This window comes from Anser brachyrhynchus (assembly GCF_964034855.1).
Source record: "Anser brachyrhynchus genome assembly, chromosome: 4".
NCBI classification, from domain to species: Eukaryota; Metazoa; Chordata; class Aves; order Anseriformes; family Anatidae; genus Anser; species Anser brachyrhynchus.
In genome coordinates this window covers 48,341,756-48,367,754 of record NC_137698.1, presented here as the reverse complement: position 1 = coordinate 48,367,754, position 25,999 = coordinate 48,341,756, and the positions used below count along the sequence as shown (strand labels likewise).

At 44.2% G+C, this 25,999-nt stretch overlaps 1 long non-coding RNA gene across 3 annotated transcripts in view; it reads left to right on the top strand.

Moving 5' to 3' along the window:
* Window positions 1-25,999, top strand: part of LOC308194928 — a 350,222-nt gene that overhangs the window by 241,470 nt on the left and 82,753 nt on the right. For all 3 annotated transcript variants that reach the window (XR_013951068.1, XR_013951069.1, XR_013951070.1), the window contains one exon: window positions 9,433-9,575. This is a non-coding gene — a long non-coding RNA (uncharacterized lncRNA). The remainder of the gene's footprint in view (window positions 1-9,432; window positions 9,576-25,999) is intronic.

Here is a 25,999-nt window from a genome sequence, read left to right as displayed (position 1 = left end):
GGTGGTTATTTTTACCGAGGTCATGTTTGAAATAGCGTCTTGATGAAAACATAAACACAAACAGGTTTTCTGTAAGAAAACGTTTGGTTTTATTTTTTCTTTTATTGGTAAATGAAACTGTACCAGTAATGATTTCAGTGCTAATTTCCATCAAAACAGTGCAGAGAATATTTTACTTGGCAGGAATCTCGAGGGAAAAAAAAAAAGACCGCCATCGCTCGGTTGGGATAAAGCTTTACGGACTTGCTGGGACTCCTCTGATGTCATGATACCACCTTGCTCCCTGTGTAACAGCCTCTCTGCCTGAATGTGATATGATGGTAAGCCTTTCCTTGACTTCTGTGGTGTCTGTGGGCTGGCAGCCATGTCCGTGTCCTTTTAACCCAGCATGCGTTTCTTTTGCCCAGTTGAGTTTTGAGTCGATTTACATTTTGGCATCCATGACTTGCTCTGTAAAGGTCATTTTTCTGGCTGTTTTAAACCTTCTGCATGATCATTCTAGCTAACATTTCTCCATTAGCGGGAGAAATAGCAAGTAATCCCTCCCGCTTCTCCTGTAAGCCTGCAGTGGTAGTGTAGATCTTGGAGCAGAGAGGGAGATTTTGAGAAGACATGAGGTTTTGGCATGCTTAATGAATGGACAGCAGGGTCCTGCATAGTGCACCAGGACTGGCTTCACAAATGAATTGCCAGGCAGGACTGCGGTTCTTTCCAGTTGTGGAATTTGCAGATTCTGGACTGGGGTGGGTAAAACCTCCATTTCTTGAACTTGAAGCTGCCTTCGGTCTAGAAAACTGCAGCTGGCTTCCAAACTAGAAATGCTGTCATCACAAACGAGTTAGTGAAAGATGCACATTGCTAAGGCAATCTCAGAAAATGATTTAAGGTTGTTGTTGATGCTTGTAATGCTGTTACAGCATCAAGAGGCCAGCATAATATGGGTCACATTGGTTATACGTGGTAGCTATACGTGCTCTGGGCCCCTAGCTGCTAGTTCACCTAAACATCTTCACCCTTCAGTCCTTCCTCCAGATCCAAAACTGTGTCTGCCTCCTAAATATCCCTATATGATATCTAAAACATTTATATTACCCCATAGACAAAAAAAAATAAGTACTCGCTTGAAACGACAGCGTCATTTATTCTGGTGCTTTGGCGCTTTTTCAAACTACACAGTTTGAAGTACAAAGAAAACCAGACAAGATACTGGTTTAGGTAAAGCAACAATATCTCATTACCTGCATTTCAGAGGACCTCCCCAAACCACAAACAGGTCTGGTCTACAGGACTGGATTTAGCGTACTTTACTTAGCCGAGCAGAAGCTATATTTTGGGGCAGCTTCAAAATGCTGGGTGGTTTCTAGGGCTGCAGTTCAAATGTTCAGTACAAAAGGCTGTGCACAGAAGCGGGAGGTGTAATGAGCATCTCGCCCAACTTTGTCTTGCAGCAGGCTTTTTATTAACTGAGGAGGCCATGGGGAGCTACAGCCAGAGCCCGCTGCAAGCACTCCGGGAGCAATTCGCATGCCTGGAGGTAGCTGTTGAGCATCGGGTTCCGTCTGGATGCCTCCAGGCTGCTACACCTATGCCAGAGCACTTGAATGACTCTCTAGGAAATGCTGCCTTGACCTCGAAGGGCTCTGGCTTATGCTCTCTTCTTGTAATGAGAAGCAGTGCGTAAAACACAGAAAGATGTAAAATACCTCATTAAGGAGGGTTTTTTCCAGATGTTGGGATTTTTATGCTTCCTTCCCTCCAGATTTCCGTTGCTTCGGTGTATTTTGTGGGGGGCATGCTGCTTTCAGTAGCAAAATGCACATCAGCAGCTGTGCACGCTTGCACACTTCCCACAAATGGCAGGGGGCAAAGCCTGCTCGGTTGCATACCCCCACTTATTTGCACCCCGAGTTTGCAGCAGTTGCAGTCGCGCTCACGGTACACAAAGTTGAGGCAGCTTTTAAAGCTTTCTTCTACCTTTGCAACTTTGCATCGCACAAACAAATTGCCTTTTCAGTTGTGCAGCAGGAAAATGAGCATCGGTCCGTTTAATGACACCTAATTAGGTCTACAGACGCCAAATGACTTCTGTTGCCCTGTTCAGACAGAGATGCGTGGGTAATGAATTACCCATTGTCTCAGACTCACTACTGCTGGCTAGAGCTGGGAGGAGAATGTTCTGCAAGTAATTTACTTGACAAATTTAACCTCTTTCCCTATTCATGGTAGATCTTTGCAAGTATCCCAGGTTTCCTGCACCCATCTATGTATTTCAAATGAGTCAACGAAGCTTTCTTTGTTCGTGCTTCCCTCATCTACGGCTGATTCTATGCACATTTCCAGGCAGATTCACTACTTGATGCGGGAAATACATGCTCTGTTGCTTAGTTCTATTTAGTTAGTTAAGATCTACAGTAAGTGGTTTGTTTCCCCATTGCAGGTCTGTCAATCTTTGTCAAGGCTGAATCTGTGGCATAATTACAATGGGACGAAACACCTCCCCCGTGCAGACAGTTTTACCAACATACCCTTGCATATGCCAAGAAAGCTTATTCAGGGCAGGGAACTGAATTAAATTACATTGATGTAAAGTGCCTGAGACCAGCACAGCAGCCCTGCGAGGGCTTTCACAGGCATTGCTACGCTGCTGGAAATAGCATCGCTCACTGCTGTAGTTACACTGTTGGGCCTTGCAGAATTAGGATGTTTAGGAAGATACCAAGCTTAGCACATACGTGAGCTCATTGTTTGCCTAATGCATTGCTGATTTGGGACCCTAATCGAGACTGAAGACTGGAATTCAATGAGAGCCTGGGCAGCTGTTTAATAGTCTTTGGAGTTCAGCAGGATTGTGAGTTTTTTTGTTGGTTTTTGAACTTAACAATCAATCTCAATCCCTGGAGAGTATTTTTCAGTGCAAGGTTGTCTTAGCTTAATTTTGGGATAGGTTTAGTGACCATCTTGTATATGTGTATCCAGTAAATCAAGTCTAAACGTTCTCCTTTTGCATCAGCACTGGAGCTGTTTCTCTGCAGCTGTCTGCAAGTGTCTTGCAGTGAATTAAAAGAGCCTGAAAACTTCCTCATCGGGGTTGGTTGTGCAGACTGGATCTCTTCTGTTAAGTCAGGCTGGGGTGGTTCAAGTTGTGGTTCAAGTTGTTCCATCCCTTCCTCTGTTCCCTGGCTGAAGGCAGGCTCAGAAGGCAGCATGCACTGGTTTTCGGTCAGCGCTGTTTCCAGCCATTCCATGCTATGCTCAAGTCAAGGGAATGGAAAGGTGAAAAGAGCATCAGGCCATTAATGATGGGAAGCCTAGAGTCTCTCTGAGATGCTTTCCCAAATCAAACCAATGATATAGTCATGGGTGTCACGTTTTTAGTCAGGGAGGGATTTCAGGAGGGCTGTATACAGGTTTTCAAGTCTGCACATGGTCATGAGTGGGGACGATTTAATGATACTTTATGCAAAAGGAAGACAAGGGAGGGACAGAAGGGCCGCAAGCAAAGCACGTTGCAAAACTTACAGGTGTGAACTGCTGCAGGAATGGCTGTGGTTTTACCTCTTAGCAGCAGCATTTCATCTACTTAGTTTTATGCAAAGTCCTTAATGAGATTTTTAAATAGGTATAGAGATGAGTTTAGCATGAGAGTGATTACCACGTTGCTTCTTGCCCAGGAACTGATCTCAGCAGTATTGTAAACAGGTATGGTGTGGGAAGGTATTGTGGAGTAGTATCATCTCTTTGATCCTCCATCAGAATCAATGCCTTCTTCTTGAACTGGAATTGCTGTGTTGAATTTTGGAGGCAAAAAGCCTCCCCTTATCTGGGGTAGGTGAGATGCCAGCAGGTGAGACGCGGGGGTGTGCTTTCACCTTCCGGTGCATCAGCCCGCAGGAATCCAGAGTGACTCTGTGAGCAGTTGAAGTATGCTTGTGAGCTTCAGCAGTGGCAGTTTGCATGATAACTGGGTATGGACTTATTCTTTCACTGTTGTTCTGCTAGTGTGTATAGAGCAGCAGCATTCGTTAGCTGAAAAAGAAGGCCGCACTCTTAATAGGAAGTGGCAAGAATTAAGTACTGCTGTTTGAGCTGGTGCCGAGATGCCAGCGTTGCACGTTTGAAGACACAAAATCCATACGAGTACTCGGAGAAACAAGCTTCGAGTCAAACAGTGAGACAAAAATCTGTAGTTTGCTGGGTTGTTTAGCTGAAAGGTGGGTGGTTTTTTTGTAGGATTGTAGAAAGAAAAGAAAAAAAAAAGAATCCTTCCTTGGAGGGATTGTTCTGATATGGCCCTTGCTACTGGACTGTCCCAAAGCCTCCCATTTCCCGTGTATCATTTTCATGGTATGTCAGAGAAATATCATCTTGGTGTTGTTACTGTTCTAAGCAACCAAGGCGGAGAAAAAAGAAGCTTACGGGAGCCTGTGGCTGAGCAGAGAAGACTGGATCTCCCTGTGGAGTCTCTTGTAGCCAGACCATTTTCCCTTATGGCTAAAGAACGTACTGGTCAAAGTGTAAGCCAGCGCCCATTTTGTTGCGCACAACAACTATGGAGACTCCTTTGAACATATTTTTAAGGCAGAATCTAACTTTTTTGTTTTTCCATGGCTTCAGCTGAACTTTTTATCTGAGCCAACATAAATATTAGCTCTACCTAGAAACTCTGACTATGCTTTTATCTGGAAAAAGATGAAAACTGGGGTGAAAGCTGAGCGATGCCATTGGGTGGGTAGGTGCACACGTGCATGTGTATGGGTGCGTGGTTTGTACAGCCGTATGTGTACCTAGACCATGGGAATTGTATGTGGTAGAGAAATTGAAAGATGTTCCTGTGTGTAGCACAATAGAAAATGATTCATTTCTCAGGGGAACTGAATGAGGGAGAAGAGGAAAACAATTACAATAAAAAAGCAAAGCAAGGCCTGAGGTGCTAATAAACTCTAGCCTTTCTAAAACGTGAAGCAGATTTAGTAAGCAACACAGAAAAGAGTGCCTGTGTCACTAAAGCGTGCCAGGCACATCAGGATGGGGAGCCATTTGAATACATTTCAAGACAGAGCATTGAGGAAAAAATACAATGAGCAGCAAACGAAATTAAAAACAACAACAGGATATGTCCTTTAAATGACTCATCCAGCCTCAGCTGATGCTGAAGTACAGTATGTGCAGAGACGGTAGACTTGTACTGAGAGGCATATTTTCCTAAAGCACTTTCTTTTCCTAGCCATTGCCTGAAAGCTACAGTCAGTGCTTGGAACATCTGTGTTTATTTTGCATGACAAACTTGTTCCTCGGCTTTGACAAAATGCGTGCTGGTTTGGGACTTGGGGTTTGCAGTTCTTTCATGGGGCTGTGCTGAAGCACATGCGGCTGGCCATTGCACTGGTATATAATACATATTACATGATTTCATACATATTTAATGACAAGTGTGCTATATTTTTAATCTTTATAGCTTTAATGTGTGCAAGTGGTTTTAATAATTGGTGCTGTAGGATAGTTACTTCCCAGAATTACCCTGCAAAATTGCTGTGTTTTCAGGCTTCAGTTGTACAGGTTGTAAATCATAAAACTTGGGTAGTAATAAACTTGGCACCCATTCCTTGCTCTTTGGAGATGCCAACCTGTAACAACAATAAAAAGATAGATGCTGGCAAAATTTCCTCCCTGAAGCTTTCATCATCTCGTCTGCACACCCTGTGTGGGGAAACAGGAGACTGGAGGAGCCCGACAGCCAGGCCTGGCGGAGGCTGGCCAGAGGCTCCGGCCTTGCTGCACCGGCATGGGGAGAATCGTCGTGCTCTGTTTGTCTGTGGCAGCTGTGTAGAGAGTAATCCTTGCCGCACGGTTGTGCCCCTTGAGTGATATTGCACCCCTGGCATGTGCCTCTTGTTGGTGAGGATAAGGGGAAAAACAACTTAGAAGAAGCAGGGATGGAGGCTTGGGGGCTCCTTGAATCTCCCAATTCCTCTGGGATGTTCCCCTGCTTCCCTCCCGCTCAGAGCACCAGCGCTTCAGCTGGAATGGCTGATGTTATCCGAACGCCTGCGGTGGTATCTCGGGACCACACAACTCTACTTTGGTCCTCTGGAAATGGCCACTGGGCTTGGATGCTGCTGACTTTGCAGCCGTGGTGTTTCGATTTGGAGTCTGTGCTCTCCAAGGGTAGATCTGGAAATGTGCACATCTCATCTTGTTCTGCTAGCTGGCTTCTTTGAGGTCTGGGCTTGGGATGCTGCACACACAGCACAAGAATATTGCAAGCAAGCCTGGATCCAACAGCTCTTTTTTTAAAAAAAAGAAACAAGTTGAAACTGGGTGAAGGCATTCTGAAGGCTTTCTGTTTCGGCTGCTACTTGTTTTGTTTGGCATTTCCTAATTGTCTTGTTTCTGGGCACATCCCCAGCAGCACAGTGACTCTCACTCTGCCTTGTGTTCCCCCGCCTGCACACGGTAGCGAAGCCGCTGTCGCTCCCCAGTTCCTGCTCACGCTGCTGTGAGATGGGGCTGTGGGGCAGTGATGTCTGGGACAGCTTGGGGGGCTCCCGGCAGAGCTATCACTTGTTAAAGTCGCTAGGATAAAGCTGGAGTGTGGCTTGCAGTCATTATCCTGGTTATTTGGGATAGTTTTAAGTGACAATACTAATCAAGAGTGACCTAATAAAATACAGTCTGTAAAAATTGCCTCCTCGTGGACTGTGGTTTCAGCACCATGTAGAAATCTGCTTGTAGCTCTTTGTCATCACACAATCAATTCAAAGGCAGGAATTAAAAAAAAGAAAAAAGTGACAGCTACTCAGTTTAATGAGGAAAACCTAAAGGTTAACTAAAACACCCCTTTTGCTAGCTGCACCATGCAGTGCCCGTGGTGCATCTGTAACAAAATGCAAATCACTTTTCCCCCAGTAAGAGCCTACGTGTAGGGCTGGTGTTTGCAGGCAGCACAGTGGCAAGTGCTTGCTGGGATTCACATAGGGCTGAGTTCTGAAGGTTACCGACTGCTCTAGCAGTCAGGCCTTATTAAAATGTGTAATAAACTGCAATAAGATACCATCAGGACTAAACTTTGCTGGCTAGCATTCAGATCTGCCCTGCCAGGATTTGATAGGGTCCCTCCTCTAGCTCTCCCTTGAGGAGCTGGCCAGCCTCCTTGGTCTGCTCTTCAGCGATGGGATGACCCCATACCTTTGTGGGGGCATCACAGTGGTGTGAAGGCAGGTGTGCCACTGTGTGGCAGTGCTTGTAACCGATTTAACCAGGACCCTAAATGTGAGCCCTGCACACCCCTGTGCGTCCTTCTGTGCTCAGTGTCGCGGCTCAACCTGTGGTGAGTACCTGCAAGTCCCTCGTGTGCTTCACCACCACAGGTTCAGCCTGGGGGACCCCAGCTCAGTGCAGCAACTCGAGCCCACTGCCATGCTGTCTCTAAAGGCTTCCATGTTGAAAGTTTCCTTGCAGGCGGGTGGTGTTTATATACCACGTCTTTGTGCACAGGAAGTCTTCAGCATCCGGAGTAACACTTTAAGGGCAATAAACAAGCACAGGCTCTCCCTGGAGACAGCAGCACTAAGATGGCCTGAGGTGACAATAGCTGCTTTGATTGTGCATGTTGCCTTCAGCCTCCAGCTCCCAGCGATATTCCGCCATCACTGAATGTCTTCTTACCCTTGGGCAGTATTTAGCTGCCACAGTCCTCTGAGCCCTGTCAATATATGTAAAATATGCTGTTCAGGGTACCTCCAAGAGTTTAGTGGAATAGCTGATTATTAGCCTTCGGTGAAGTTTTGAGTCCTTGGTTTTGGTGGGGTAGAAGACAAGGGCAGGGGAGCATCTCCACCAGCCATACAGGTGTCAACCCTCAGGTGGGGGCAAGTTGAAATGACTCCTAACACAAAAATTTGCTTGGCAAAATGCACCAGTAAGTTTTCTACCAGTTTTCAAGATTTTATTTCTCTTTGTTGTGGAAGGAAAATAAAACTGCTCCCAGTTTGTTTTTCATGACAACGTGATGTTGTATTTCTTCCTGTCTCTTGAAATGAGTGTTTTCAGATCCAGAGGCTGAGGTTTTTAGTTTGTCACTCTCTCCCAATCTTCTCTGCATTCCCGCTTCTACTTTGAGATGATTAGAAATTAGTGGACTGCAAAAGCAATCCCAACAGAATCATTGCTCGGCGCGGGAAGATCCCCAGAAACATTTCATTAAAATTGGATTTCACGTAATCAAAGTTATACCAACTTTTAAAAAATAAATTTATATATTTTTTTTAATTACTAGGACTGAGTTTCTTTTTAATGTGTGGGGGTTTTTTTTGTTTTTTTTTTTTTTCTTGGATTGAAAGCTGGTGTCAGCCAGTGATATCTTGAAGCCTTATACTCAAACAATTAGCAATTCATAACTGTAGCAAGACCTAAAGAGATGATAATGAGTAAAATCATGATGATTTAAACTTTTTTTCTTCACTTTGAAATACATAAAACAGATGAGGTTATTAACAAAAATATGTCTCTCTAATTCCACAGGTAATAGTTTATGCAAATAGTTTTCTGTCTTTACTTTGGTGAGCTTTTAGAAGCTAATGTTTGCATTTCATCATTTTAAATGAGTGCATCTATTGTCAGCCTAAATTCCCATGCTACTGTTGCTTTTTCCTGATAGGATAAACATCAGGTTTAGAAACAAGATGAAAGTGAATCCTGGTGTATGTAGAGAGGAAAGCAGCTGCTCTAAAAAGGAAGCTGAAATGCAGCCTCCTTTTTCCCAGAGAAGTGTATTTTAGCTAGCTGTGGTCACCCCAGCTTTGCTAAAACCTTGGTTCCTCCTCAGAGAAAGAGGAAAAAACTGATAATTTGCTATTAGGAGTTCTCTTAACTTTGAATTGTTGTAAAGCAGCTGAGTTTTCTGGGTAGCTGTGCAATACTTATAGGGTACCTGTCCCCTTCTGGTCTCTGTTAAGCCTGCTGATGAATGCAACTAACAGTAATCTTCATCGTTTGATGAAGTGCTTCAGGAAATGTTGAACTTAGATGCCAGTGTGGCTTGGGCATATGTAGAAGTGCTTGGTAGAATGGATCTTAATTGTTTGAATGCCAGGAACCAGTCATAACATGTCCTCTTATTTATTAGTTGTATTACCACAGTGCCTATAAGAGCAGGCTCTCTGCAAACACACAGCAGTGGATGGGCTCGCTTTTCTGGCCTTCCATTCTGACAACACACAACATAAAGGTGGTGGCAAAAGAGAAGTTACCACTGGAATCATTAAAAGAAAGTTTTCATACTATCTCCAATGCCTCAAAATTTATTTTCATTCTAATCAATACAAAAGTTTGTAGTTTTACAGCTGTATTTCTCATAGAATGGAAAATTCTTTGTCGCAAAATGTTAAAATATTTTACCGTGGCATGGTTCAAACCCGCACATTTCTTTTTCAGGACTCTTAAAGTGCCTCATGCACCAGCTGTCTCGTCTGCGTTGGATGCTGCAGTACAGCTGTATCTCCAGTGACCCAGCATAGCCATGGATCGACTGCCCAAGGGTACGGTCATGAGGCAGCACACGAGATGGGGACTCTAAGGTAAGAGATATTTAAATCTTACTTAGCAGGAACCATTGTGTGAGATGAAAAGGCAATTAGTAAAAATTACTTTAACTCTGAATCAAGTACAACAAATGAACGTAAATATTATGATTTCCAATGGCATTCTGTTAAGTCCACATTTCACTGTTACTGCAACATACAATTCTTCTTCTGAGCAGCATTTGATCAAGAGGAAATCAAGGTAAGAGAAAGGGAAGTTTCTTGAAATAAAGAAGAAAATAAAAAGAGGGCTGTTTCTTTTTTTTTTCTTTTTTTTTTTCTGCCTGTTTATATGATTTTAATGTTCTATTTCTGTTTGGATACCATGATTTCATGTTTACTTTGTGTCTATCACTGTTTATGCAGCGTGGTAATTCATTGTGAATACTTGTCTTTAAGACAATGTATGTTTTGGAATGAAGGTGTCTTAATTTGTTTGATTTTAAGGTATTTGTGGGCAAAAAGTTTCATTCAGGTGCATGGTTGAGTTGCTTAACTTCATGAAGGCCCAGTTTAATCAGCATGCCTCCTCAGGGACATGTGCACACAGCGCAGAGTAGTGTGTATCCATGCCAGTGCAGTGCTCCGTGCCCCGCTGTGCCGTGCACTGCGTTCAGAGAGAACTGCTTGCACTGAATGCTTTCAAGGAGTTTTCCTCACTAATTAGTCATTCTATCTGCAACAAATAAGATTATCACTCATTTCATTGAAATTTAAAATCCTACTGTGGTTGTGCTTGAGAGGAGGGAGCAGGTTCAATAGTCCTTGTTTCCGGTGTTCAAGTGTTCACTTTACCAACAATCTGTTCCGTGTTTGCAAAATAAGTGTATTAATCCCGATAAAAAGCCCCGCTGCTGTGGTTTGCCTCACTCCCCTGGGACCCGTTGGGATGCTTGTTTTAGCCAGTACAAAGTGCTCCTGGAACTGGGAGTGTTTGCTCTTGCGTTCCTGTCACTGCCAAACTTTGGAGAGTAATTGGTTATGGGCATGAATGTACGGATGTGTGGGAGAGGGGGGAGAAAGGGAAAGCGAACCCCCACAAGAAAATATACGGCATCAACCAGCAGAAGCGTGGAAGGGAAAACCATAGCAGGTCCAACAGCGGTGAGTCCTTCAATGTTTTTAGCCTTGCATATGCTACGTAAAACATGGGTATTATTTCTTGTTTACTTGTACAAAAATCATACAGCATATTTATAAAGGTATAAGTATATGAGGTGCCAGTCCCTCATAAAGAGGGTTTATACCAACTCACGACCAAAATCAGGTGTGAGGTGAATCTCACGTGAAACGCCAGGAGACCAGGAAGCATCCTTAGAAAAAACATTCCTCCTCTGACAGAATGAAAATTAGTTAACTGCTTCCAGTCAACAAAAAATTAACAAAGCATTATTTTAACAGAAAGGAAGTCAGAAGCGATGCAGCCACCTCTGCCACATAGTTCTTTTTCTAATCGCCACTGCTTTATCAAGAAATGTAAAGTTGTATTTTTTTTATTGATATTTAAGAATAAATTCTTATAACATCACATCTATAAAAGGTTCATCACAGACCCAAATACGTCTCTAACCTTTTAAGCTTCTACAGTAAAAACTGTCGTCTTTATTTATACAAGTTTGGGAAAGATACAAATGTAATCATAACCCCCAAGGCAAAATTTTATGGCAGTTTTCAGAACTCCTCTCTATAAAAACTACTCAAACCTACAGACATAAAAGTTTCCAATAAAATTTGTTTTAGATCCTAGTCATAAACCCCGCATCTCTTTCCCTCTCCCTGGCTCTGGTGCTACAGGTGTCCAAGTGCTGGAGCTGTTCACCAGCAGCCAGGCAGGGCCAGAGCCCGGTGGCTCATGTCACTGCTTTGCTGAGTCTTCGACAAATCCTCACGGTCTATTAGGGATTAGTCTTTCATGGTACGAATAAGATGAGGAACCCTGCAGGTACTGAGAACTTGCCCTTGATCAGGCGAGAAATACTCTGCTTTATTCCCAAAAGAGTAGGAATGCTCTTGAATCTGCTGTATGTACTCTAGGATGTCTGTGTACAGGACATCTCTCATGCATTTTTCTCGTGCTTCAAGTCTTCTCTTCAGCAAGGGGCAGAGGAGCCTTTCAGGAGAGACATTTCTTTCTTTTCCTCGTAGGAAGTTATCAATATCAGGACCCTGCTTTCTTTCACAAATACATTTAGCCTGGGCTTCAAATCAGATGTCCCGGGCTGTGTGTGTTTGCTAGCATCAGGTCAGAGAATAGGTAGATTTTGCATCCCAGAGCTTTAAACTGAAGGCATTTCCATAAACGCTTCACTAATGTGGTGATGACTTGTGGCTGCTTGTGAGTGCATGGGTGGTAGTGTAAAATGGTTCTCTGTGAAGTCATGGCTGGAGCAAGCAGCTGACTTTCCCAAAGTCCAGTCTCACCTTTCTGACTTGCCTGACAGTGTCAGGTTGGTGATAAAAAAATAAATCTTTGGATATGAAAAGAATCCCATTCTTTAAAATTGCAATGGAATAGTTGTGTTTTTATTTTTTTTTTGGGGGGGGGGGAGGACAATATTTTAGACATTCAGTGCTCTAGAACGTGCAGTTTGTCTCTTTGCTGCTTAAAACATTTGTGATTTGAACACCTTAAAGACTGGTGGCAGTTTTGGTTTTACTTCAGAGCAATATGAAGTGCTGTTTTAAACTAATTAAAGAATCCTTTCTGTATGAGTTTCTTAGGTACACGCTATCTACAAAGCTGATGGTGGGTAGAAAATCCTTTCCTTGCATTTCAGTTGGGAAAATAAATATATGAATGTATAAAGTGGAGTTGAGCTGGGTTGGAGGGAGGCAGGCTGGCTGTGTTCTTGAAATGAAGTGCAGGAATAAATCTCTGCAGATTGGGGCTTTAGCGGATTCCTGGCAACTAAAGGCTCACGCTTTATCAGCCTAGATTAATTTGCTTTTACCATTCAGGGTGGATTTAACCCTAATAACTCACTCTGGATGGTATCTAATGAAAGACCCGAGCCTTTTCTTTCTGACTGCAATTAGAGGAAAAGTATACATGGAAACGAATCCGACAGAAATGAAAAGAGAAGCAATTCATTTATATATTTTTGTGAAATTAATTGTAGAAATTTTCCTTTGAGGCACACACCTTAAAGCATTCCTGAAAGATGCTTACAAGCAAGAATAACTTAGTTTTAAACCATGCTGATATGGAAGTATTTTCCTAACATCAAAGTAATAGAACATCGTTTCCTAAAGCCGATTTCCCCAGCGACTGCAGCAGGCTGGAAGTCACCTGAGATGCCTGCGCAGGATGTGGCCTTGCTTCTCACTGACAGGCACATGCCATGCTGCTCCATGGCTGAGAAGGTCAAGCATGGGCTCTTGGTCCAGCTTGTAGTCTTTGTGGAAGTGAAGGGAGGGAATGCTAGTGTTTCCTGGTCCACTTAGCATGGTGAGTCCACAGCTCACATCTGCCGAAAAGCCTTGCTGTGCTCTAGTGCTTTATGAGGGCCCTTTACTCCTAATTTAGTACTCCCTTCTGCTGAAAGCCCCTTGCAGGAACTCAGAAGCGGGCCCAGGGCACTTGCTTCCTTGACCAGGGAGATTTGGTAGGCCAGTAGGTGCCAAATATGTGTATAATAAAAGATATGATTCATGAGGTGGGGTATTTTTTCCTGTTTATCTTAAAATAGACTTTAATTACAATTCTGCTTTCCCATTTGAGTCTTACGTAGGAAATTGGCTCTCGGAGTATTAACAAGCCAGCTGTTAGCACTTCTTTAATATTTCCCTGTCTTCTGCTCCATTAGAGAGGGCTGCATACTTACTATCTGCTAGATTTGTTAATTATTAGTTAACTCTGCTTTATGGGTATTGTCTAATGAGGGAAACTTCTCCCAAGTGCTCATCATTATTTATGATTCGTAGGGCTGCTGTGTCTTTCCCACGTCCCAATTAAAAGCTGCCTTTAAGAGTGAAGTTGGGGTGTTTTTATCAGGAAGATTTAGGAAAACCAGTTTCTCCAAAGAGGCTGAGTGGAATGGGGTGCCCAGATGCCAGGGAAAGATGGTCGCTGTTGGGATAGCCTGACGTGTTGGGCCTTTTGGAGCCACGCTGGTATGTTTCTGTGGCCATATGAAGGCTGGCAGGTTTAGAGAGGCAACAAAAGATGGTCTGAAATTCTCTTGTGCTAGAGGGACTGGCGTTCACAGCTCGTGTTTGAATGGCTGCTCAATCAGTCAGGTCCTCGATTTCAAGAGGGCGCTTCTACTTGGATGCAAGACTGACAAAATGATAAATTTGCTGGCTACATACGCAAAACTGCATACTAGCCAACAGATCTTACTTGCCTTCCTTCTTTGTGACAACACTGAGGGAGTCACTGAAGTACAGGAACATCCCCAGAGTCCTGAACGGCCTTCAACAGACATGTCCTAATGAAGCCAAGTTAAAAATCTGCAATAAATTAATGAGACTGTTCCTTTTAGTGGCAATCATCCATACACTCCCTCTTATGGCACCTTTTAATTATTGTTACTAATGATAGAGTTTTTGGGTCAGTGCTTTCAGAAAGAAGGAAACCAAAAAACTTCTTTCCTCTAGAAATGAGCGTTCCTCAGCTGCAGGAGTACACAGGCTCCAAAGGTGAAAGGAAATGAAAAAAGGGTGTATTTGGTAGTAGTTTGGGGAATGTGATGCGGCTGATGACTTTCTGCACTGTGTTGATAAATGAAGCAGTTGGTTCTCTGTGCCTTTGTATCCTTTACCTTTCACCAGCTCTAAATGCTCTTCATTTTCTTCCAGTTTTGGCACAGGATCAGAGGGTGGCTCTCAGCCTCTGATCTAAATAAAATAATAATGATTTTAGGCGGTACTGTTTGCATTATTCATTGCTCCTGGCAAAACAAATGTTGATCTTATAACACTGCTATTAATATTTTGATGGAGTAATGAAGCCACCTGGATTTAGAGCAGAGACAGGCTTCTTGATGAGGTGATCTGTTAGCTTACAGGCCCATAGGAGGAAAATCCAGAAATGGCAAGCAAATTCAACACAGCGTTCCCAGGGCTCCAGGTTGGAAGTGCAGTATGATTGTTACCATCCTCTGCTTTCTGTTTAGCTGCTTCTCACAACAGAGAGCTGCTAATTCTCAACCCCAGATGCTCCTTGGCAGAAACAGGGCTTAATTGTTTTGGTATTCTCCTGTGAAAAAAAAGCATATTGCTGGCAGATTTTGAGGTAGGTGATTCCCTTAAGCATTAATCCTTTCAAGATCAGAAAAGAGAAGGAAGACATTTTCCACAGCGTCTTCCGTGTTTGCACCGAGTGGCTCTTTCTGCATGAGATTTTGCAAGCTATTGATTGCCTGAACTATCCGTATCTCTGGCTTACATGGTGCTGTCAGGCACCTATTGTGAAGGCTTGACAGCATCATCAATATTGGTATTAACGCTACTTTTCCAGCTTATGAGGGTAGGACGTCTGTGATTGATACAGAGGCATGTGAAAAATTGTGCAAGGTCACTGCAATTTTTTTTCCCTGGGCTTTCACAAAAGCCTTGTTTGCTTCCCCGACTCCTCAACACAGAGAAATGAATTTGTCGGCACTGCTACGAAGTCAGGTGGGAAGATGAGTAAGCAACACCCAAGGCTGGCTCTGCCTGCCCTGCTGACTGATAAGTCTCTGTCCCAACAGTGTGTTCGGGCAGCCCTGCAACGGACTGATGGCTCCGAGGCCTGAAGCAGTTGCCTGAGCTTTTGCCCTCCAGTATCCGCAGGTCCCTGGCACAGCCTCAGAGGGAGAAGTGAAGGGAGAATGGAGCTGACTGCGTGGGCTAATGTGTGTATGGGTGGATGCAAGACCTGCAATGCAGTGGATGGTGCCATCTCCAGACAGGCACAGGCCACCTGTTAAAGGCACATCTCAATGGATGGACACATGGTGTCTGCACATTACGTGAAGCCAAATAATACAAATTGTAGCATGCATAGAAAGTACTGCAAAAATCACATTGTGTCTTGACTGCGCTTTCTGATTTCCAGTTGCCTTTTCCTTTGCTGCTGCTTCTTCCAGCTGCTTCCCCCAGATGTCTCAGAATTGGTACCTGGAATGCTCTTGATGCTGGATGAGCATGTGCAGCCCGTAGAGACATTCATACAGCTCTGAAAGCTTTGTTAGAGCCTGGGGAAATCTCCTTCAGACTTACTGCACCACCAGTGCTGCTCTTGCCACTCTCCACGCTGCGGGCTGGATGGGGGCCCCACAGACAGTCCAGCCCCCACAGGAAGCAGCGCATGATTGCATTGCAGCAGGAACGGGGTTAGCAACCATATTGCGACTCCCAAAGTCTCTATGGCTTTCTCATTGCTCCAGCAGGGAAATAATCTGCACCAGACTTGTTTTCTGGCACAGACTGCTTTCCCTCTGTGCCAGCTCCAATGTGTAGGCTGGCACATTGCAGAAGTGAGGGGGTGGGGGGAACGAGTGGAAGCAGAGTCCTGGCTCCGTTGCCTCCCTGCGCTGACCGGCCCCAGCCCCTGGCCACCCATGGCTGGATGGCAACCTTTGGTTTTGGTGAAGCGAATCAGCTCTTAGCAGCAGCACAAGTCTTCAGGAAGGAGCGGAGACTTTGAGAAAATACATTTACAGCTCACCTCCCGGATCTGGAGAGATGCTGCAGGCCTGAAACTCAAGGCAGAGCTTCTCTTGTCCCCCTGCGTACAGGCACACACCGTCTCTGCCCGCTTGTTGTGCCCCTTGGGAGCAGTCCTTCCAGTGCACACAGCATCTCGGTTGTTACTGGAAAAAGCGTGTGTGAAATAAGTAAGTGATGGCTGAGCTTGGAAGGCTACCTAGCCCCAGAAGCAGCTTGTTCTTTCTGTTCTTTCCACTTCACCTGTACTTTTTTTATTTCGTCAAAGCACTGTGATGCTATGGCTCGTAGGTCAGCACCTCAACAAAAGATCAAGCAAAAGGCACGCCATTTTCATTTCAGTTATTCCAGTTCTTTATGTTCTTCTCTTCCTGGTGTCGTTTATTGAGGACAGAATCCACCATTTTCAGGTTTAAAGCCAGGATGTGCTTTCTGCTTAAGATGGTGCCTAAATTAGAAGTGGGAAGCTGCTTCCACTGAACCACTTGTGAAATTCCATCCTAAAAGCAGCTCCATTTGGGAAGAGGCGCTTTTTATGTAGGTTAGGTTTGAGCTGATTTCTTTGCAAGCCTGGGCATCCATATAGTGAGTGGAGAAGTAGCAGAAATGTATGCAAATTCCAGAGCAATCGCTGCAATGCTAAGCCTTGGAACTTGACATGTAACTTAATTTCTGTGTTCATTTTGCTTTAAAATAAAGGTTGGCTTCGTGCTGTTCCATATGTGAAACAAGAACTTGCCTTGAGCTGCTTTTTTAGTAGCTCTTTAAAATGAAAATTCTTGCAGAGGCGAAGCTGGAAGGAAAGATATGCATGTAGTGATGAGACTAGTATACGTGTCCTGTAGCAGGACATCGAGTTTGTTGAAAATGACCTTTCAAAAAACATTTTCATTGTTGGTTTTTTCTTATGCCCCTGTCCTTTCAAAATATGCTCCAATTCACATGTGGTGCACAATGTTCAATAGCTGACAGGACAGCATTAACAAGAGAAGTCCCCGCTGGGGTTAATGTCACATTGCCACCACCAGAACTAAGCTATCTACCCGCAAGAGAGATTGTAGGATTGTGCGTTATCTTTCTTATTAACAATGGGACCTTCTACCTGGAGATTAAAGAACAAAAGCCTGGGAAGACAGTTAATTATAGCTTAAGCTTCACACGCAGAGTTAATGAATTTTAACGTGCCTCAATTAATAACTAATTGGGTTTTGTGCCTCGGCTGTGAATGGGAAGTGTAGGGGTGTCCAGGAAAAAAAATGGGTCTAAAGATGAGCTATTTTAATTGAAATACTGTAGGGTCATTCTACAGTGGTACGGGTAGCCTGGTGGTGTTTTTTGTTTTTAATGGAAAAGGGAAATGAAATGGGAGGACATTTCCAGCGGGAAACCAAGGGCGGTGTTAGGGTGCCAACCAGAAGTGGCATTGTTTTGTCACCATTAGTATTTGTGATGTAAGAGCACCGCTCAGTTCTGGCCTGCCAGCAGTCACATTGCGGTCAGCCCCTACCACGTTTGTCAGCATCCGTGCGCATCAGTGGGAAACTGGTGGCAAGGGTAAGACCTGGGGCACTTGTCTGAGCGTGCTGTCGGAGGTGGTGGGGAGAGAAAGCTCTGCCTGGATGGCTGCAATGGGTTCAGTGAGGGCTGACCCCCCCGGCTTGCATCCGGATGCAGGGCTGCGTTCGTGCGCCTCTGGCAGAATCCCAGGGCGAGGGCAGCGACAGTGGCCGATCGTGAGCTTCCTTGCGCTGATGCCTCACTGAGGTCCAGAGGGTTTAAGCAGGTGCCAGGAAACCTTCTGATGAATCTGGCCCAATGGGAGTGTTACTTAAAAACTAATGGGAGGTGATGGCCCAGCAGTATGCTGGAGAATGTGTTAAAGCTTTAACTTTTCATTTAGGGTTTTTGACAAGACACTGCAGATTATAAATAATGGATGAATTCCCAAAGTATGTCTGCACTTCCTGGCTAACTTCCCACATGGGTGAACTGTGAGTTTTCTCCTTAATTATCTGTAGGAGAACCTTTGCATATTGCTCTTTAAGCATATAATTATCCTTGATCATTTGGGATGAATTATATGTCCTTAGTAGTGTATGGATTTGGTCCTAATGTAGGACATACAGTCAAGCTGATAAAAAAGCTGTGAAGGACGTAGAACAGTCTGAAATGCTGGGCAGAGCCTCTGCTGCCTTCTTGCAAGATGGGGGATTGTTTTGAAGGATTTCAAAGCCACTGTGGACCAGACCCGGCAAGCATACATTGATGTGAGCAGCTCCAAAGAAACAAGTCATTATTGTAGGTTGTTTTTTTTTTTCCTTTTTTTTTTTTTTTTACATGATAACGCCCTGAATATATCATAGCTGCTTTTTAAAATCAAGTACAGGCAGGTGGGGAAAGGTCTGGGGAGGCTCTGATGAACTTTGGCTCAGACATGTACCTTATTGATGTTAGGCATCTGATACGAAACACTGGACAAGTGGCAGTACACGAATAAAACAGTGATCCTTAGAAATGCAGGGGCTGAGTCACTACCTTTTAATCAAGCCCTTAATGTTCAGGCGCTTCAATAACGTGAAAGACAGCGGTGTGCAGCCTTGACCTTACTCCTGTTCAAGCCTTGTTGTTCAGCCGAGCAGGATGAAGCCCTGCAGTAAGCACTGGCGCTGCTCTACGTCCAGGTCGCACCAAAGTGCAGGCTCGCACCAAAACGCTCGCTCTGAGTTTCAGGTGTCGGAGAATTCAGCTAGAAAGAAATGACGCGTAGCATAATTTTTTTTATACTCTAGGATGGATTGTGCCTGGTAGTACTATTGGTCTAATGAGATATTTTATGTCTTTTTCTATTGAAAGAGGATTATTTTTAAGCCCACAGTTAAGAGAATGTCCAGTATTTTGCTATGATTAGCATGTAATTCAGGCTCTGGTGGGACAGAAAAAATTACCAGAGGTGAAGATAGCAAAGGTTAAATTGTGTTGGTAGTAGTTAAAAAGAGCAATAAATCCTAGAGAGTATGAAAATAGAGGAATACTCTATCTCAAGCAGTAGAAAATCGTGTTCTTTGAATCTGATACTCTAAATGTGAGAAAATATATATGCTGTTCTCCTCCTCCACTACAATTTCGAAAGAATATTTATCAGCAACTTTAGCCATGAGGTGGGAAAATACACAGAAGCCAAAGTGAAGCTTTAGTGAGTTTTGTTTTACTATTATTGGTTCCTGTTCAATTTGAACATCCTCACAAAGAACGTTGAGATAATAATAGAAAGGAAAAAAAATCATTAATTTCTTAAATGCAGCATTGTCATGCACTGGTCCTCCAACGACAACTATTTACACAGGGCTTCTCTCATCATGCCCTTCACAACTGCCGTACAATAAATAATAAAAGATTAAAACCCTAAACCTGGAAAACTTAGGAAAAAAATATTAGAAAATTTTATTTCAGATTATAAAAATCCTTGAATGATTTACTTTAAGGGACAATTTCATTGCTGCCATGTGCAAGAACTAATGATCACCCAGGGCATCTGATTGGCGAGAACGTTGCTTGGGAAACATAGTCATAGGTAGGTGATAAAGTAATCCTTTCTCCATGACTGCCTCACTGTCACCAGGATATCTTTTACCATTTGTTACAAGAAAATGATAGTCCACGTACATATTTATATCTGGGTGGCAATAACATTGGCAGTAACATGCAGTGAGTGATCCATGTTGTTTTAAGGAGCCCGGCTTGCTTCCCTGCACCAGCGACCCTTGTCCTGCATTTGATCAGGGTTAAAATAAGAGTTTGTCATGATACAGCCAGCTTCCCTCACCTCAATGCTTGCAGTGAAAAATTTTCTTTTTCACAAAGTGTGTTGCTTAAACAGAAAAAAGGGTGCTCTCTGGCTCCTCTCTGGTGTTAGCTAACAATCCTTTTAATTAGGATGTAGGATCTGTTAGAGCCTTACATTCCCCCTGTGAGAACAATGTGTCTTCTGCAGTTTTTCAGAGGAGGGTTGCTGAAATATATGTCTGGTTGGTTACTGCCATAATGCACAAGTACTTTTGTGATGGCCACAGGGGAAAGGACGCTAGATTCAGGTATCATTCCGCTGAGAGCCACATTACAGTAAGCATGGATTTGATTTGATTTAAAAAAAAAAAAACTGTGAAATTAGCACATTTATGTACAGCCTATTGTTAGGCAAAGCTGTCAAATGGAGTAGCAGGTGGTGATGCCAAAGCCAAGAAAAAAATACAATTAAAAATGAAAGGCACTGTACGATACAGACAGTAAATGCCTGTGCTTCTGGATGATGAGGAAGACATTTGTGTTCATCTCCGTATTTGATGGAGGTGCCCTGTAGTTGTAATAAATCACACCTGTAATATTTCCATTGCCTTCCTGCTCTCACATGTCTTTAGCCAGTGCCTCGCAGTACGGTTAGTATTGCCAAAGGGTGCGAAGAGCACTGTGCATAACTCCTAACCCCCCTTGTCTTTTTGTTGAGCTGAGTGACTTGTAGGAGCTTTTTGCTTGTTTGTTACCTTCGCTGCAGAGATGCTCTTTGTGTCGGTAGCTTGGGGAAATCTTCTCTGTGCTTCAGAAGTCTCTCCCTTGCCAATGTCTTTCTGCATTTATTCACCTTAGCAAATACTAATTCTCTGTTCCTTGTCCAAGAGTCAGTCTTCTTCATTTATCTGCGTTGATTGCTAGCGTTTGCTATCTTCGAGCCCAGGTACTTGAGTGATCTAAGTCTTTCTGTGTCTGACTGCGTAGTTGTTTGTTACTTACCTTCTTGACTTTATTATAGTCTGTGAGTATGACTATCTCCCTTCTTACCATTTACTCTAGGCTTCTCCTAGGCAGTAAGGAGTCTAGCAAAACCATTCTGGTTCTTTGCTGCTGGCTCCTTTCCAGCATAGGGCAAGTCTCATTAAAGTTTCTGTTTTTTCTCTCTGAAAGCTTTTCATCCAGTAACTGAACTCTTGTTTTTTCTATACAAAATGCAAAGGTGTCATCTAGCAGCGGGCAGTTTTCCACTTCCTGGAAAGCATTAATTCTGTGCTGGAATAAGAGTGGATATTCAAATTTGAAGCCAGGTAGACCTGAGGGTAGAAGTGGTGCCCAGCGGATGGTGCTGGAGGAGATCAGCAGCTCCTAGTCTTGTCCCCAGAGCATAGCACATCCTCCTGCACAGGGAGGGTCCCACGAACATGTCCCCAGGACTCTCCTCCTTACCCTGGTCGCAGCGGGGAAGGCGGTTCGGTAGGGAAAGGCACCATGAGCTGTGTAGTTGGCATGGCTAGCTTCTGGCTTCCCTCTCCAAGAAACCTTGGAGCTGAACAAAAACATCTAGAGTAGCTCGCATGAGAGGGATGTCATAAATATAAAAATCTATCCTACCGTTAGGGCAGAGCCGAATGCAATCCACGTGAAGCCGAGTGTAGAGATAAAACCTTTCTCTTAGATGAAATGAGGTGACTGAAAAAATGCCAGAGATGTAAACTTGTGAGCCCCTGAACAGCCACCATACCCCTAAACTTATAAGATGAAGGACATTTAATTTGGTTTGTGACATCCACAGATGATATTTATCTATTCAATTGCACATGGAAAAATGGGATTTATGTGAAAACTTACATAGTTCTTTTCATTATGTTTATTTAGAAATTATACATGTGTAGCAATGAGCTACATTTAAATGACTTCTCAAGGTACAAAAAGAGAAGTTCCTTTGTTGGAATATTTTTTATAAATGGTGAGCATAGCTTGTTAATGTTTTTATTTATATTCAGAGCTGGTCCCTTAAAGGGAAATCATTAAAAGACTGTGGACATAATCACTTTTTAGTTGGAAATTGAAATCTTTGGGGGAGAGGAGCTCAGCTACCTCTCCCGTCACTAGAAAAGTGAGATGAAGGAAAATATGGGTTTGGGTTAAGGTACTGGAGGATCGTTATTTTTTTTAAATCCAAAATTTAGAAAGCTTAAAAGAAGAAAAAATCTCTAAGGCTAAATGTGATAGTGCTGCTTCTGCAGTATTTACACCCACCTTGCCATGGTCCCCTTCACACAGCACATAGAAAAAGCAAAATGCGAACTTCACAGAAACCCAGAATTGCCAGTTAAACCTGAGGACTGGGTGAGTGAAGAGGAAATGACTTTCGAAAGCCCTCTTTTTATGCTGTTGCCAGCCCCTAGTTGAAAACATCAGCATCAAATGGCTTGATGCCACTTGAAGTAAGCAAGGTCCTTCACACGGGGTAAGCTGATACCGCATTCAGTTTTCAAGAAGAAACCGTGGTGGCTGGCAAGCTGCGGCGCAGTCCAGCTCTCACCTTCCCCTCACCCTCTGAAACGCAGCCAGCGTGGGGAGCAGTTTTGGCACCTACCTCTCTGTCAGCACAGAAGGGGCAGGGAGCGTTGCCTGCCAAGTCGGTGGACCTTCAGGAGCTGACAGCCTGAACCCCACAGATCACCGGCCATGCGTGCACGGCGCCTGGGTCTTGTGCTGCCCGCCTTCCAACTCCATCTCCCGCAGCCTGGGCGCCTTGGCTGGCTGCAGCACCCCCTGTGCCGTCAGCATCTCCCGCCGTTCCGCACGGCCTCCTCCTGGAAGGGGACTCGCAGCCAAAGGAGGGCCGCCAGTGTTACAGTCCCAATGTGTTTGTCATTCAGGGGCAGTAACAGGACAGTTGGTGGTACAACGGGGCCCGTCTGCTTCAGCGTGCTCTCCAGAAGACATAAGGAGCTAGAATGAATGCAGTTATGCAGTGTCCTGACTTGGTCGCCTGCGTGCGTGTGTCCTGAGCCCCAAAGCTGCAAGCATTTGCATTCGCTGGGGTGTGAAGTGCCACTTGAAAAACCTGTGATTCTCTGCAGGCCTCCCGCTCCTGCTTGTCACACCTCGGACTCGACCGGTGGTGCTGCGAGCAGCGCTTGTGCTTTTGCAGACGCATTAGTGATGCGCAGAGGCCAGCAGAGCTCAGCTGTCACGCTGAGGCAGCCAGATCAGCATGGTGCAGCCTGCATCGCCTCGGTGCAGACGCTGCTCTTGCCCTGCTGCTCTTCACCTCCAGCTTGAGACTGCAGTCCTGATGCAGCCCCATGCCCCTGCTTCCAGGATGAGTTCAGTGAGGGCAGGCACCTGATTGTAAGCACGTGGTGATTTGGGGGTTAGGCACAAGGCTGAGAACATCTCAGAGGAGTGATGGGTGGGCATGGCAGCCCTAGGAAATGCTTCGTCGTGTCTCAGAAGGATAAAGCTTAACCCTCTTGTTTACCAGAGTAGCAATCCCAAATGAGCAAGATTGCTCAACAAGAAGCACACTAGATTTGCTGCTGGGGAGCATCAGTTTTAAACTCGAGTCTTACCAGCTTCAGAGCACAGAGCACAATTTCTTTTTGCACAGGTCCTCCCTCCTTCACTTCTTCCTTCATCCTCACAGTAACTGCAAACAAATGAGCATCATCCTTTGTGGGCACAAAGCTGGGTTTTGCAGGATACTGCGTGCTGTGAACTGGGCGTATATTAGAGAAGAGTTGGCATTGATTTTGCGGCTGAAGGCTTTGCTTTCTTTATCTGGGCATGTGTCAGAGATGATTCTTTAACATGAAGAAAATAGAGAATAATTAAATATAACTCTGTCTTCTTCCCCCCCACCCTTTTAATCTACCTATTTTTATACTGTCGTTATGCACATCTTGGAATGCATGTGCCTTGTTGGTAGTGCAGTGTAAAAGCAAGCTTGAAAATGCTGTGTTCCACTTCAGCATCCAACCAATAGTGAGAACCACAGTCTCTGAAACAGCATATGATTGTGAACCTGCCAAGAGAAGAGGAGACGAGCCTTCCTCGCTGCTTCCCTGATGGCTCTCTCCTGTGCTGCAAACTTCTTTTTGTAGTTTCTGAGGAAGAGAAGACAGTCGTTAAATGGTTGCAGAGCAGCCAGTATGTGAAAAGGGGTTGCCTAGGCACTAATAGATTAGAAATAAACATAATGATGAGATAGCTTGTTATGAAAACATAGCTAAGTTGCAGTGTCACACTGGAAAGCACTTCGGGTACACGGAAGGAATTTTGGCAGAGGGTTAGGCCTAAGGGCCTTAGGCAGGAGACGTGGATCTCTGGTACCATGTAGTGCTCCTGGTACGGTTACCTCAGCGTGGTGCTGATGGAGCCAGATCCCCCTGTTCTTGTTTGTAGTAATTAGCTTGTTTCAGTAATAAGCTTGAGTATGAGGATCAGGGCCTAAAAGCTGTGATTCAGAGCAGGCAGTGCTGGTAAAAACGTTGTTTAATTTGTTTCACTAAACTGCTAGAGAAACTTGTGCAGACACTTATTTTAAACTTGTCTTGTACTGATGGAACTTAATCTGATCCCCTGGTGATTTAAGCTGTATTTGACATAAGCTGGAATTAAATTGATTTCCATTTGCCCCCACGGAAGTTTCCAGCAATTTAGCTAGCTTGATCTTGGAGGTAGTTTTTAAGAGCATAGGATCTCAAATGCATCTGAGGAACTGGAGAGACTTGCGGTGCCTGAGAAGTCTGGAGGTGACAGCCTGTGAAAGGGGGTATCGCAGGGTACCTGGGCTGCAAGTAAGTCACAGCCTAGTTTGCTTGAGAGTCACGTACTGCTATTTCCTGTACTTTTGGATAAAGGTGTGAAGGCAAACTTAACTCACAGCATTACTTAGTCAAAACATTCCCATTGAATGCTTTGCCTGAAGTGTTTTAGGTTCTTTTCTATTGCAGAGATTTACGATTTACGATATGCTCCAAGATGGTGATTGATTGTATCTGTGCTTCAAGACCTAATCATGTAAGCAGGAATTAAAAAAGATATTTTTAAGAGGAATAGGAACTCTGCGTCAGTTCCCACAGCTATCAGGGAATCTTTCAAAGGCTACAGCAGAGATACATTTATATTATTTATTTTAATATCCAAATCTACTTAAAGTAAGAAATTGGTTAGAGAAAGATCTTTATAAAAGGGAAGCTAGAGAAAAGACTTGCAAGCTCCCAGCCTGAAGGATATAGCACTGGATATAACTAGAGCTGCTGTAGTATTCCTGCAGAATCCCTCTTCTTGCTCCTGCTCTGTGCTGAAATACATTATTCGGTGTGTGGCAGCAGGGTGGTGAAGTAGGAGCATCACCGCTTTGTTTTGAGAAATGGAGAGGACTGCTGTACTGGTACCTCTCAACACAGAGACCCGATGAGAAGTAATCAGGTTGTCTGGCGTAAGTACTAGATGGTATTAATACTTGTACCACAGTCTGCTCTTAACAGGAGGTAGTCTCTCCATCCTGTAGCACCAGTTTAACTATACTGGTGGAACTGGAGGACACCACAGTGGTGGCCTCTCTGATGCCTTACACTTAGCAGCTGGAGGTGGGCTGCAGGCAGGCAGCCCGGGCAAGCAGGAGCTGTGCCTCCTGCTTCTTTCAAGTGCTGCTGGGGGGAACAGAGCCATTGCCACCACGGTGTGGGGCTTCCCCATGAGCTCCCAATCACTCAGTTACCAAACACCTCGTAAAAGCCAGGAGCACGTATAGCACAGGTTCCCAGGCAGGTGCTCTTCAAGCTCATGGTTGTAGGCAGCATTATTTTCCTTCCTTGTTTGTTCTAAGTCTTGAATTCTTTCCGAACTAAAGACAGGATGTTATTGTAAGGTGGCGAGTACACAAACTAGAACAGCTTTTATTCCCTGGCATTGCTGCCTCTGTTTCTCACATAGCTGTGGAGTTCCGAAGTGATGTGGTTGAGCCCATG